Source organism: Triturus cristatus, chromosome 11, assembly GCF_964204655.1.
Source record: "Triturus cristatus chromosome 11, aTriCri1.1, whole genome shotgun sequence".
Taxonomy (NCBI): domain Eukaryota; kingdom Metazoa; phylum Chordata; class Amphibia; order Caudata; family Salamandridae; genus Triturus; species Triturus cristatus.
Window position 1 is genome coordinate 216,613,809 of NC_140594.1, and position 15,959 is coordinate 216,629,767.

A 15,959-nucleotide genomic window follows, 5' to 3' on the forward strand; every position below is an offset into this window, starting at 1 on the left:
TTTGATTGGTTCATTACACTTCCTGTTCTAACTACTGAAAGACCCCACCCATTTCAATCATTCGTCTTTGAGCTTCTTTGGAGAACCATCTCTTTAGAGAGAAGAAGATTTTTTTAGACTAAGTATACACTTAGCTCTAACTTTTTGCAACCAAAAATGGCTTCAGGGCAGCAGGCATCCCCTGCATCACCTCAAACCTCTGAGGATGAATTTTTGCCGGAGGAACCACACAAAAAACGTTTTGCTTCAGTGGTGTGGATATTTTTTACTTTCCCCGAAGGACAGAATAAGACTAATGCCACCTTGGTCACATGTAAGATTTGCAAAAGAGTCTTATCGAGAGGGGATCCTAACAAGAAATACTCTTGTGGCATGGCAAGTATGATGAAGCACATGAGGAGCCTTCATCCAAACAATCTTGCACGTGAAGAGTGCCGACGGATGAGAGACACTCCTGCTCCTGCGCCATCCACCTCATCGCAGCCGAGCACATCAAGAGTGCATCCATCAGACCAAACCTTGGACATCCATCCTCAATTTCAATTTCTAAGTGCAATAAGACTTTGTGCTATGGTGAGCAGTCGATCGATCTGATCTGCCGCCGGCAGGAAAGTCATATTTGATAGTTTAATTTTTTGTTTTTTTTACTGTTCCCTGAAGTTCATTGTTTGGTTTCTCCTGTTTTTTTTTTTTGTTTTTTTTTTCAGAAAAACCAAAAAAATCACAAAATTGTTCAGAAAACCCCAAAAAATTATAAAAGAAGAAAGAAGAAAAAAAAAAGTTCTTGTAAGAACTAACTTTCCTGGTTTAAAAAAGAGCTACATTTCTTTGTTAGTGTGTGAAAGTTTAGATGAATGTATGTGTAGTACGTAATTGACTGAATGAATGCATTAGTAGCGTATGGTGAATGTATAAGTGCAGAACTATAAGGAAGTGCTGCAGCATCACACAGTAACCTCTTTAATTGTAGTGTGCTGTAGTACTTCTGAAGCAGAGGGATGCAACATATGTACATAAATATGTTGCAAATCTATGCTTCTCTCTGCACGGCTGCTTAAACTGCAGCCATGTGGTGACACAGGCACCCTTGCACAATAGTGCAAGGATATCTGTGTCATGTGCTGTTTGTTTTTCTACAGGAAGACACACCTTCCTGTACAAAAACAATGAGAAAATGCATTTTTCTCCTTCAATGTATGCTGAACATTTCAGCATGCATTGAAGATATAAAAATGTGGAGAAATTAAAACAATTCTCTTTGTTGTGCTTTCCTACACCAATTGTAGAATGGTGCACCATTTGAAGACCTTACCTGTGACCTGGCAAACTTGCTGCTGCTATTGCCGTGAGGGGAACGGCCCTGCTGCTGGGGAAATCTGTGCTTGTCACTTCCCGAGGCCACACCGTGAGGGAGGAGAACTACATTACCCAGAGGCCCTGCTGCTGGGCGCCCGGCTGTGAGGAGATCAGCCTGCGCCCAGCCTGTTTAAAACCCACACAGGCTCAACGCGGCGCGGGACGCGCTCTTTGAAGACCTTACCTGTGACCTGGCAAACTTGCTGCTGCTATTGCCGTGAGGGGAACGGCCCTGCTGCTGGGGAAATCTGTGCTTGTCACTTCCCGAGGCCACACCGTGAGGGAGGAGAACTACATTACCCAGAGGCCCTGCTGCTGGGCGCCCGGCTGTGAGGAGATCAGCCTGCGCCCAGCCTGTTTAAAACCCACACAGGCTCAACGCGGCGCGGGACGCGCTCTTTGAAGACCTTACCTGTGACCTGGCAAACTTGCTGCTGCTATTGCCGTGAGGGGAACGGCCCTGCTGCTGGGGAAATCTGTGCTTGTCACTTCCCGAGGCCACACCGTGAGGGAGGAGAACTACATTACCCAGAGGCCCTGCTGCTGGGCGCCCGGCTGTGAGGAGATCAGCCTGCGCCCAGCCTGTTTAAAACCCACACAGGCTCAACGCGGCGCGGGACGCGCTCTTTGAAGACCTTACCTGTGACCTGGCAAACTTGCTGCTGCTATTGCCGTGAGGGGAACGGCCCTGCTGCTGGGGAAATCTGTGCTTGTCACTTCCCGAGGCCACACCGTGAGGGAGGAGAACTACATTACCCAGAGGCCCTGCTGCTGGGCGCCCGGCTGTGAGGAGATCAGCCTGCGCCCAGCCTGTTTAAAACCCACACAGGCTCAACGCGGCGCGGGACGCGCGCGGGCGACGCCCGGGCGAAGCCCGGGCCAAGGGCGGGCCCGTCCTTGCCCGTCAGAGCCCGGAGGAGTCTGGTCTGGGCCACACCTCCGACAATTGAAAGCAGCCATCGATCGCTGCGCAGGTGAGCGCCACCCGCCCCCATTGTTATTCTATTCTATTCTGACATTGTTACTCCCCTGTAATACTGTTGTATAGCCACTTTGAAAACCATGGGGAAGCGCACTAACGCTACGGTTACGAAATCAACTACTACTTGTATTGAAAATATGTTGGAAAGGGCAGTTAGCATCGTAAGTAATGAAATTGAACTTACGGAGAGGCGGCTATCTCTCGGTCTGGGACAATCTGCTCCACTTATTGCACCACTTACCGGATTCACTGACGAGACTTGTGACCTATCCGCTAACAATTCCATAGCCCCTGCTTCAGTTTCTGAAGCGGCATGTGACATTATAACATCAGATTCACCTGTACCAAACCCAGATGCTAGAAACGTACCGACATCTACTATGGGGGCCAAACGCAAAAGGAAAGTCGGAGAGATTGCAAGCGTGAAGAGAAAACAACCTAGCCGACCCTGCTCTACACGCTCGACCCTAACCTCATGGTTTCACCCATCCACTAATCAAATATCTGAGGACATTTCTCTGGTTGATATGATCTCCCGTACGGTTGGAACACAAACAGACAATAGTCGCCCTTTTTCCACTACTGACAATGATTTTGAAAACAGAGTAATTGATACTAGTTATCTAGTAACTGTTATTACAGATCATATTAAGCCAGTTCTCGATAATTTCCTCTCCTCTTTACAAGACCGTATTAACGGCCTGCTGCTTGTTCAATTTCCTAATCCGGTACCACAGCCTCCGAACGTGGTACCTCAAGCAGTTGCCTATACATGTGACCGTGCCGATATTGGCGGGCGAAATGCTAATATTCTCTCAAATAGTAAATGTATTCCCCAGCCAAATACTGAAGTGACACCCAATCCAATTCCGGGACCTAGTAATTGCGTGACTTGTAATAAGATTCGCACCTGTCTTGATGTGAGAAATATTAGGGATGCCAATAGCCCTTTGGACCGTGTTATTGAAATTTCAGATGGTAATGTATCAAATAACAAGTCACACACCATAAATGTACCCATAAACCAAATAAATAAAACCATACAAGAGGCCGATACTAACCCAAAGCCAACAACTAATCTTGTGGGCAACAAGGAGGTGTTAAACCTGCCCCCTGAGGCATGCCCATACGTCGTAATTTTAGCAGGTGTTCCCCCCTTAAGAGAAGATCAGTTTGAGTCCTGGGAGCAACTACGCTGCAAGTGCGTGGATTGGCTTACCAAACATAAGAGATTCAGGCCCTCATTGATCGGGAACATAATTATGGTACGACGAGTAGGCTGGTTGGGGACTTCACCCAAAGATATCGATGGTGACTGCATTATCATCAATTTTCGACGACAATCAGTGGCTAAAACTATTTTGACACCCCAGATGGAACAGATGGGTCAAGATACTAATATCTGGGCCCTACCTTTAGTTTATTTCTATAAACCTGTATTTGAAGTGCCACCCCGTAATATACATGATTACACTACAACTTATAACAGATTTACCCCGTTGTCGGGCTTGGACTGTCAAGATTGACTGCGTACTCAGTCAGTGAATGCTCCAAGAACTAACGCTACAATCCTAGTACCAACCCAAGATAGTCCCCATGCTCCCATATTGGATATATTAGACACCAGGGAAAATAATCAGACACTTAAAATCTTAAGTTGGAATATAGCTGGTTTGTCATCCAAGCTAAATTTAGTGGATTGGCAAGCATTAATTAATCAGCAGGATGTTGTTATGTTCCAGGAGACTTGGGCAACCCAGGATTTGTATATGGAGGGGTTTGAATGTTTTAATATCTTGTCCCCCATCCCCACATCAGGCAGACCTGCTGGAGGTCTGTCAATTTGGATTAATATTAAGGCAGGTGGTCGTTTCAGAATTATACCTACGAACAGCGACAAATTTCATGCAGTTCTTTATACTAGGGGAGTTTCAATTTATTTGATAAATTTTTACAATGATGATTTTAAAACTGTGCCCAATATGAACTTTTCATCTCTGTTTAATTTTGTTTTACAATTACAATCTAGTACGTGCGATGACCAAATTATGGGTATATGTTTGGGCGGTGATTTTAATGTTAAGATTCACAAAGACATTTTTTCTGCTATCCGACTTGACACACAAGTTCCTCTGAGTCAACGAGGGGAACAACTAGTGAATCTTTTAAGTTCCCATAATTTCCGGAATGTTATGCAGATTGCCGATCCCTCCCCCCCTGACAGTAGCGCAATTCCTACCTATAGAAGCAGAGGCTCCACTTCTATTATTGACTATATATTTGTAACCGCCTCTTTAGAAAGTTATGTGTTAAAGGCAGAGGTGATACAAACTATGCAAAGCGACCATAATCCGATTAGTACTACTCTAAGCTTTTCACGTCACCCTGCGCATGATTTTGCGCTCGGTGCACGAGATCTGGTGGCATCAAATGACAAACTCAGAGTAGTTTGGCGCAATATTGACAACAACACTTTATTTGAAAAAATGATTAAACACCACTGAAATCTGGTGGACATTTGTTTAACGCCCTGCCTTTATAATATAAAGGTAGTTAACGCCTTTTCAGGGCTATGCTCTGGCATTAAAAATATACTGTCTAAACCAATAAGGGAGCCGAATTATGAGCTTGGTTGGTTTAATGCTGAATGCTCTGCGGCTAATAGAGCATTAAGAAAGGCCCTTGTAAGCAAACCCAGAGTGGCGTCCGCTATATCATCACTCAGGGCAAACTATAAAAAAGTTATAAAACGCAGAAAGGAAGAGCTTACTAATAACAACTGGGCAAATCTTGTGCAGGCTAATGTGTTAAAAAACAGCAAGAATTTTTGGAAGGCAGTTAAGGATATGAAATCTATGGGTAATATCCCCACACCAATTGCATGTAACATTATGAGTGAATCTTGGGAAGATCATTTTAGTAAGATTTATGCTGCCCCAATTTCCAATAATCCCAAAAAAGAATACATATACACTGGTGGGATATTGATTGAACTATATGAGGTCGAAGAAGCGACCTTATTAAAAGTAAACCTGATTTTTGGGCGCCACTTCTTACGAATGTTTTTAACAATCTCACCAACTCATCTATCCCAGACACTTGGTCAGTTAGCACTATTGTCCCAATTTTTAAGAAAGGAGACCGATCCAACCCGAGCTGTTATAGGCCAATCTCATTGATTGATAACACCCTAAAAATCCTGGGACGGGTGTTATTTAACAGAATTAATTCATGGGCTGAGGATAACAAGGTCCTGCATCGGTCTCAATTGGGTTTTAGGAGTAGGGTCGGCACTGTTGAACAATGCCTGAATCTTCACCTGATTGTCAGTAAATACACCGTAGCTAAGAAAACACCAATGTATCTGGCATTCATGGACCTTACCTCAGCCTTTGATTTTGTAAACAGATCCCAGCTGTGGAAAACCCTTTTAATTCTCGGCCTTGACGACTCATTAGTCTCCTTTTTAGCATATATACACAGAGACCTGAAAGCCAGGGTTCGCATTGGAAGGAACGGTGAGGTCTCTAAGCCAATTGAAATTGGTAGGGGGGTCAGACAGGGCTGTGTCTTGGCCCCCCTCCTATTCATTTTATACATCAATGACCTATCTAAATCTCTACTGCCCCTAACTGAGGACGTCCCTAGCATCGACGGGAATAAAATCCCCGCGCTGCTTTATGCAGATGATGCTGTGCTAATGGAGCGTACCCCTAATGCCCTGAGAGCTTTGGTCAACGGTTTTGTGGAATTTATGGCAACATTAGATCTGTGTACTAATTTTAAGAAATCATTTTTAATGTCATGTGGGACTAAGAAGTATTTTAACCTTTCTATTGTATCTAACTCTACCAGATTGTCTAGCACCAGCACTTTTCCGTATCTGGGCCAGGTCTTTGCATCTAACGGTTTGTGGAATGATCACATTGCCCATTGCAATAGGAAATTTATTAATTCTATTAATACAATTCTCAGGCTACCCAAACCCAAAAACATAGAGGTAGTGCCTGCTATTGTCAAAATTTACAGACAACAATGCATTCCAACCGTTACGTACGGCGCAGAGGTATGGGGGAACACTGCCAGCTCACCTATCCAACGAGAAGAGAACAGGTTTTGTCGCAAAATATTGGGTGCCCCATTTTCCTCATCTACATATGCTTGTCACGGCGAGCTTCACTTATCCTATATAGAGGATTTTATTAAGGCACGCCCGACATTATTCTGGCTTAGGATTTGGAAAAACCCGGCCGCACAACTGACCAGGGAAATTATCCTGGATTGTTTAAAATGTGACAGAGGGCTGGTCATATCATGGTTGGCCGGAGTCCACAAAAGCTTAGTTAGCCTGAATTTGGAACATCTTTTTATAAACCCTTTAGCCCACAACCCCCCAAGCATTAAAACTGTGGAAAAACTACTCTATGCATCGTATAAAGAAACTAGGCTAGCAGCTGAACGTAATAAAACCTCCGTTGCTAGATATATGCGAATAGAGCATGTATCCACAGTAATGCCTACATATCTCTTAAAACCTGTTGGCTGTTGGGAACGGGGTCTATTCTTCAGGCTAAGGACCGACACCATGAAATACTTACTGTCTTTTCCAACTGGCTATTCTCTGAACCTTGATCACACCCCCTGTCCATGTACCCACAATCTGAAACAATCAATGTTACATTTCTCATTCTTTTGTTCCTTCTATTTACCGCTCACGAAAAAATTTCTGATTCCGTACTTTAAATCCCGATGCGTAACTGATTATAAAACAGCCTATGAGTTGATGCTTGCAATTGATAATGATGAATTATGTTTCCGAGTTGGATCCTTTTTAAAAATGGCTGTACGTTTTCGTAATTCTATGATTTCGGACTAATTTCTTCTATGTCCAACTGTAAATAATGTTTTTTAACTGCACTTTTATGGATATGTTGTTTTTATCCGAATAAAGTTCATATTGATTGATTGATTGATGGTGCACCATTCACACACATATCAAGATTTATGATTTATGATAAATCTAGACATGTGTCTTGTTCTATGAGTATTAACTGCAATCATGCACAACAACACTTATAGAACACCCGTTCAACACAAAGTGGTCTAAAAACAAAACACTTAAGCTTAATCTTTATCTCCCAACAATTTCATTTTTTTCCCTTGGATCCGCGAACCCACCGCGAGAGGATCCGTGCATCCAACGCGATAGAATGCGCGCATCGTGTGCGCATTTCGCCGCTTTCTTTTTTTTTAAAAAGAGGGGCCACAGGGGGTCCTTCTGGGACCCCCTAAGCAGATCTAGAGGGTCAGAGTATTTCCACTCTGCCCCCTTTATATCTTTTACACACTTATTCCCCTTCCATCTTCAGCCTCGCTTCTACCGAGGCAAAAAAAGGCCGCCAACAGTTCCTGGTTTCGAATGTAGAGAGACGCTCGACAGCCAATTAGCATTCAGCGCGCGATCAGACGGGTGCGCGCTCCGTTCGGGGAGGGTGCGCTTACGGTGCGGGTACGGTTCGCAGATCCTCCACGGCCATAGATATCACTAACTTTTTTACCCTAATTTTCTCGGGAACTACTGAACAGATTCACACCAAATATGCAAAAGGCATGAGTCCGAACTGAGGACTACCTCTTTGCCAAATTTGGTGTCATTCCGTTCAGCGGTTCGGGCTGTAGCTGCAACAACAGATCCTATGGGAAATTGCATGGGGAAAACGTGTTTTGGGACCCCCCTTTTTTCTCGGCCCCTGCTTCACGGATCACTGCAAAACTTTTAGGGTAGGAGCGGAGTGGAGCTGGCCAAAAGTTTGGAGAATTTTGCGAACATTCGTCAATCGGCGCCAAAGATATTCCCCATAGAATGTTGCAGATTTCCTATGGAAAATAGGTCCTAACTATAACTATATATTCACTTAAAAAACCATAGGTTTCACACATGTTATAGTTAGCTGGACATTTCCCTCGTAAAAAACCAATGAAATTCCCCCGTTATAGTTAGTGCAGGCAACTATAACTCACGCGACCGCAATCCTCTGCTGATGACATCAGATATTACATCACTGTATTTAGACACCTATTTACCCATGTCTTCTTCCATTAATCTTTAGCTATACATATATTACAAATATTTATTTTTCAGAAAGACACATATGTAATCAGGGATGTCATATCTGGCGTTGCGCGCACCCCGCACATTTTCAACAAAAAATAAATGTTTTTTTCACCCTTGGGGGTCCTTCAGTGACCCCCTGGCAAAGGCTAGGGGGTCAGGAACTGTCCACCCTGCCCCCTTTTCACGTTCTCCACCTTTGTTTTTCACTGCCTCAGACTGCGAGAGACAAAATGGCGGCCGCCACTTCCTGATTTCGACCGATTCGAATGTTTACTGACATCTAAAAACCAATCAGAATTGCGCTCGCGCACGGCAGGGTGCGCGCACAGTGCGTGCACGGTGCGCGCGTATAGAATTTGATATGGTTTTAAATGCTATTTTCTCAGGAAATACTGAACAGATTTACACGAGACCTTCAAAAGGCACTTCCTTGACCTTATGGCTACCTCTCTGCCAAATTTCACGTAATTCTGTTCAGCCGTACGGGCTGTACCTTCGACTAAAGGTCCTATGGAAAAATGCATGGGGAAAACGTGTTTTGGGACCCCCTTTTTTCTCGGCCCCCGCTTGACTAATCAACCCGAGACTTTCAGGGTAGGAGCGGAGCGGAGCGGCCCACCTATTTTGAAACATTCGCGATGATTCGTCAACCGGGGCCAAAGTTATTCAAAATAGAATTTTCAGATTTCCTATGGAAACACGGTCCTAACTATAACTATCTACTGGCGACCGCCAGTAGATAATATATATATATATATATTCACTGAAAAAACCATAGGTTTCAAACACGTTATAGTTAGGAATTAGCATTTAAAAAACCTTGCAAATTCAATGAAAAAACCATAGGTTTCACACATGTTCTAGTTAGCTGGACATTTTACTCATCAAAAACCAATGAAATTCCCCTGTTATAGTTAGTGCAGGCAACTATAACTCACGCGACCGCAACCCTCTGCTGATGCTAATACTGTATTTAGACACTTATTTGCCCATGTCTTCTTCCATTAAATTTTAGCTATACATATATTACAAATATTTTTTTTTTCATAAAGACACATATGTCATCAGCAGAGGATTGCAGTCGCGTGAGTTATAGTTGCCTGCACTAACTATAACGGGGGAATTTCATTGGTTTTTTATGAGTAAAATGTCCAGCTAACTAGAACATGTGTGAAACCTATGGTTTTTTCATTGAATTTGCAAGGTTTTTTAAATGCTAATTCCTAACTATAACGTGTGTGAAACCTATGGTTTTTTCAGTGAATTTGTAAGTTTTTTTAAATGCTAAGTTACTTTATGCCGTTCGTGGCGTGCGCGCCCACTTAACGCAGTTCGTTCCGTGCGCGCACCGTGCGCGCACAGTGAACACGCGGTGCGCTTCGCGCACCGCGCGCTTACTTTACGCAGTTAGTGCCGTGCACGCACAGTGGGTACGCGGTGCGCTACGCGCACCGCGTGCCCACGTTACGCTAGATGGGCCATGTACGCACGATGCGCTTCGCGCACCGTCCGCACACGGAGGACATATTATGCACTTCGTTGTGAAATGTTAAATATTAAATGTTCATTTCGTTAGGTATGTCATGCACAAATGGTGCACTTCGGGCACCATTTGCACACGGGGTGGGGGAAAATGTGGATAATTTTTTTTTTATATTTATTTTTTACCGTACGCGTACGGTAAGCGTAATCGCCGTTTTTTCGAAAAAATTAAAAATTGAATTTTTTACCTTGGTGGTTCTTTTGGGACACATTAATTAAGGCTAGGTGGTTGGGAGCTGTTTAATCAGCCCCTTTTAATGTTTTCCACCTTTGATTTTCCTCCCCCCCTCAGAGTGCGAGAGAGAAAATGGCGGCCGCCGCTTCCTGGTTTCGACCGATTCGAATGTTTACTAAGATCTAACAGCCAATCAGAATCGCGCTCGCGCACGCCACCGTACGCGGTTGCCAGTAGATAGTTATAGTTAGGACCGTGTTTCCATAGGAAATCTTAAAATTCTATTTTGAATAACTTTGGCGCCGGTTGACGAATCTTCGCAAAATGTTCAAAACTAATGGGGCGCTCCGCTCAGCTCCTACCCTGAAAGTCTCGGGGGGATTCGTCAAGCGGGGGCTAGGAAAAAAGGGGGGTCCCAAAACACGTTTTCCCCATGCATTTTCCCATAGGACCTTTAGTCGAAGGTACAGCCCGAACGGCTGAACAGAATTACTTGAAATTTGGCAGAGAGGTAGTCCTCAGGTCAGGGATGTCCTTTTGCATATATGGAGTCAATCTGTTCAGTAGTTCCTGAGAAAATTGGAATGAAAGCACATAAATATCTATAGCCGCGCACCATGCGCGCAACGTGCGCGCACCGTGCACGCACCCTAACGTGCGCGAGCGTAATTCTGATTGGTGGTTACATGTCAGTCAACGTTCGAATCGGTCGAAATCAGGAAGTGTCTGCCGCCATTTTGTTTGTTTTCAGTGCGAGAGTGAAAAAGGTAGGTGGCGAACGTGAAAACGGGGCAGGGTAGAGAGTTCCTGACCCCCTAGCCTTTGTCAGGGGGACCCTGAAGGACCCCGGAGGCAGAAAAAAACATTTTAATTTTTTTTTTTTAAATCGCGGGGGTGCGCGCACCGTGCGCGCACGGTGAAAAAAAAAAAATGTTTTTAATACGTAGTTTATTGTAAAATAAATATATAAAAAAAATAATAATACATACATAACTTAGCATTTAAAAAACCGTACAAATTCACTGAAAAAACCATAGGTTTCACACACGTTATAGTTAGGAATTACCATTTAAAAAAGCTTGCAAATTCACTTAAAAAACCATAGGTTTCATACATGTTATAGTTAGGTGGATATTTCACTCGTGAAAAACCAATGAAATTCCCCCGTTATAGTTAGTTCACATAACTATAACTCGCGTGACCGCCACTCTATCACAAGGATGATGTCATCAGTGATGTCATGAGTGATGCCACTGACCATGTCATGAGTGATGTAATACGTGACGTCATGAGCAGGATTGCGGGCGCGCAAGTTATAGTTATCTGAACTAACTATAACGGGGTAATTTCATTGGTTTTTTACGAGTGAAATATCCACCTAACTATAACATGTGTGAAACCTATGGGTTTTTAAGCGAATATATATATATATATATATATATATATATTGCAAAAGTCCAGATGCTGTCTTGCAGCGCTACTCCAGACCGAAAGGGCACGTCGAAAAGCCAGCAGCAGCTTGCTGGCAACACATAAGACCCAATGCTCTCCCTTGCACGAAGGAAAGCTCGACACAGCTCCAGAGTAAAAAAGGCAACTTTAATGATATTCATGTACGCGGTGACAGGCAGTCCATGAACGCTAACGGCAGACACGTTTCAGGTTTGGTTTGCTTTCTTCAGTGCCGGTTTCACGGGCTCCTCACTCTCACAGGGGGTCTATCCAGATGGAGTTTATGAAGTAAATACTTCCAGTCAGGTGGTTGCTTGCCTCTCCCTCTTCTCAAGGGTATGTCACAAAAGTATCGCGTTGGCCTCACCAGGCAAACAGGATGCTGGTACTTGAAGTCCTCCAGGGCTCCCCATTTAATAATAAGGAAAACCCGACACCATATGATGTCCCAATCGTGGATTGGATGTCGGGTCCCACGCCAGCTCGAGTGCCCAGTGTGGAATAAAGCTGCTTTGGAACTCTTTATCAGGTAATGGCATTTACCTCCTCTCTCCCCTTTGTATGCAGAATTAGACCTCGTGTAGTTCTTCAGACTGCAGGGGGGTAGCACGGTGTGCAAATTGCAAAAGTCCAGATGCTGTCTTGCCGCGCTACTCCAGACCGAAAGGGCGCGTCGAAAAGCCAGCAGCAGCTTGCTGGCAACACATAAGACCCAATGCTCTCCCTTGCACGAAGGAAAGCTCGACACAGCTCCAGAGTAACAAAGGCAACTTTAATGATATTCATGTACGCGGTGACAGGCAGTCCATGAACGCTAACGGCAGACGCGTTTCAGCTTTGGTTTGCTTTCTTCAGTGCTGGTTTCACGGGCTCCTCACTCTCACAGGGGTCTATCCAGATGGAGTTTATGAAGTAAATACTTCCAGTCAGGTGGTTGCTTGCCCCTCCCTCTTCTCAAGGGTATGTCACAAAAGTATCGCGTTGGACTCACCAGGCAAACAGGATGCTGGTACTTGAAGTCCTCCAGGGCTCCCCATTTAATAAAAAGGAAAACCCGACACCATGTGATGTCCCAATCGTGGACTGGATGTCGGGCCCCACGCCAGCTCGAGTGCCCAGTGTGGAATAAAGCTGCTTTGGAACTCTTTATCAGGTAATGGCATTTACCTCCTCTCTCCCCTTTGTATGCAGAATTAGACCTCATGTAGTTCTGCAGACTGCAACCACCTGACTGGAAGTATTTACTTCATAAACTCCATCTGGATAGACCCCCTGTGAGAGTGAGGAGCCCGTGAAACCGGCACTGAAGAAAGCAAACCAAAGCTGAAACGTGTCTGCCGTTAGCGTTCATGGACTGCCTGTCACCGCGTACATGAATATCATTAAAGTTGCCTTTGTTACTCTGGAGCTGTGTCGAGCTTTCCTTCGTGCAAGGGAGAGCATTGGGTCTTATGTGTTGCCAGCAAGCTGCTGCTGGCTTTTCGACGCGCCCTTTCGGTCTGGAGTAGCGCGGCAAGACAGCATCTGGACTTTTGCAATTTGCACACCGTGCTACCCCCCCTGCAGTCTGAAGAACTACACGAGGTCTAATTCTGCATACAAAGGGGAGAGAGGAGGTAAATGCCATTACCTGATAAAGAGTTCCAAAGCAGCTTTATTCCACACTGGGCACTCGAGCTGGCATGGGGCCCGACATCCAATCCACGATTGGGACATCACATGGTGTCGGGTTTTCCTTATTATTAAATGGGGAGTCCTGGAGGACTTCATGTACCAGCATCCTGTTTGCCTGGTGAGGCCAACGCGATACTTTTGTGACATACCCTTGAGAAGAGGGAGGGGCAAGCAACCACCTGACTGGAAGTATTTACTTCATAAACTCCATCTGGATAGACCCCTGTGAGAGTGAGGAGCCCGTGAAACCAGCACTGAAGAAAGCAAACCAAAGCTGAAACGCGTCTGCCGTTAGCGTTCATGGACTGCCTGTCACCGCGTACATGAATATCATTAAAGTTGCCTTTGTTACTCTGAAGCTGTGTCGAGCTTTCCTTCGTGCAAGGGAGAGCATTGGGTCTTATATATATATATCTATATATATATATATATATATATATCTATAGCGGTATCTTTAGAAAAAGGAATACAATGAGACCAAACGATAGAAATCCAAGATATGCGTATTCGTAATATTTTGCATTGCCGGTTATTAGGCCAGCAATCACTTGTAGGTTCTTGCGGTATTAATGAGCAATTCACGATCTCTAATGCAGTCCTAATGCAATGCTATACAGTTCGTAATGCAGTTCGTAATATAATAATAAGACAGTCCTTAATGCAAGAATCAGGCAGTTTGTAATGCAAGAATAATGCGGTTCGTAATGCAAGAATCAGGCAGTTCATAAGGCAAGAATAATGCAGTTCGTAATGCATGAATAATGCGGTAAGTAATTCAAGAATCATGCAGTTTGTAATGCAAGAATAATGCGGTAAGCCAATCTACGCAGTCAACTCGGGCACCACTAGGCCCCAACAACAGAGACAACGGTCGTTAGCTTAAAGGGGCGGCCCTGGTACTACTGGGCAGGTACGAGCTGCTCAGGGACTCAGCGCGTCTAAAGTGGTGCAGCGGGAGAGAGATTGAATCACCCCAGCACTCCTCCTGCATGCCTCCCCAGGCCACACACGCTTGCGGCTCCCAACCGGAGTCCAAGCCTTACCTGGTGGGGTGCACTGCCTCGCTCTCTCTCTCCGCTCTTTGGCCGTCTGGCAGGGAGATCCAGATCACATTGCAGCTCTGTTGCTAGGCGACGCTGTAGCCAGACGGGTTACGGCACTGCCTTCTCCTTCGTTGACGATCTAGGGCAGATTCCTTTTGACGAACAACGATCACGATCCCTTTCACCTTGTAGCTTCTTTAGCTTCAAGAAATCCATTAGCAGGTTGCGGCTCGGGCCGGCGGCTGCGATCTTTACTCACAGCCTCAGTTACGATGACGGCTCGGGCCACAAACAGCAATGCAGTAGCGTGGATGATGTTTCACGCTGGGGAGGCAATGCAGTCAGGGGGCACCTCGTAAACAGCACCATGGACCACACAACAGTCTCAGGTGTGCAAGAAGCACACACACACTGCGTCGCTGAGACATGGTCCGTAGTTTCAAGTAAGCCTTTAGCACGTTACGGCTCAGGCCGGTGGCGGTGATCTTTACTCACAGCCTCAGTTACAATGACGGCTCAGGCCACAAACAGCAATACAGCAGCGTGGACGATGTTTCACGCTGAGGGGGCAATGCGGTTATGGGGCACCTCGTAAACATCACCACAAACCACATGGCAGACTCAGGCATGCAAGAAGCACACGCACACAGCATCGCCTAGACACACTTGGAAACTTTTATGTTCCTGAGTTTCCACAACAGGGGACCAGCTCTCCCTGGGCCCTTGGAGACAAGTTACTTCAGGACACATCACACAGCAAAGTCCTCTTAAGCAGGAGGACACAGCACACAGCAAAGGCCCTTGTCCTTTTCTCAGTCAAATCAACACACTGCAGGCCAGCACAAGAACACATAGCAAGGGCAGTCCTTCTCTTCAGTCTCTTGAGCTGTTCTTCTTTGGCAGAGGTTCCTCTTGATCACAAAGTAGTTTCAATCCTTTTTCAGTATGGATTTCAGTCTTGAGTTCAGGGGTTTCAGCTCTTACATTTATACCCCTAAATGCCTTTGAAGTCATTGTGTTCAGGGAGCTCTGACCCGGTCCAAACCAGCCCTGGGTGTCTTCCTGCCAGTGCACACCCTCTTCCTTTGACAGTCAGGGTCTGGTGCCCAGACACTCGGCAGGAGGTGGAACCATCGTCTGGGAGCAGCAACACAGCCCTCTTCATATCCAGGGGCTACTCTTCCCTCCTACACCAAACGCAGGCCAGCCTGTTGCTGTCTCACCTACTCCTTCCTGGGGTCAGGACACTTCCCAGACCCTGTCACATCCAAACCCAGACAGGTAATACACAACAAGGCAGAGGCACACAGGTTGGTTTAAGACAAGAAACCAGCCACTTCTAAAAGCGTGGTTTCTAAACACACAATTCAAAAACTATCTGCACAAAAAGATGTGTTATTAAATTCTGAGCTCTGGCACACTAAACTCCATCTCTCCATCTTATGCCTATGCTGGAAACATGGGATTCGGCATTCCCCATTCTGTCCTATGGGCAAGATGGCCTTGCAACAGTGAAAAACTAATTTGGCAGTATTTCACTGTCAGGGCATGGTACACACCTCAGTACATGTCCTACCTTTCATATACACTGCACCCTGCCCAGGTGGGTACCTTGGGCCT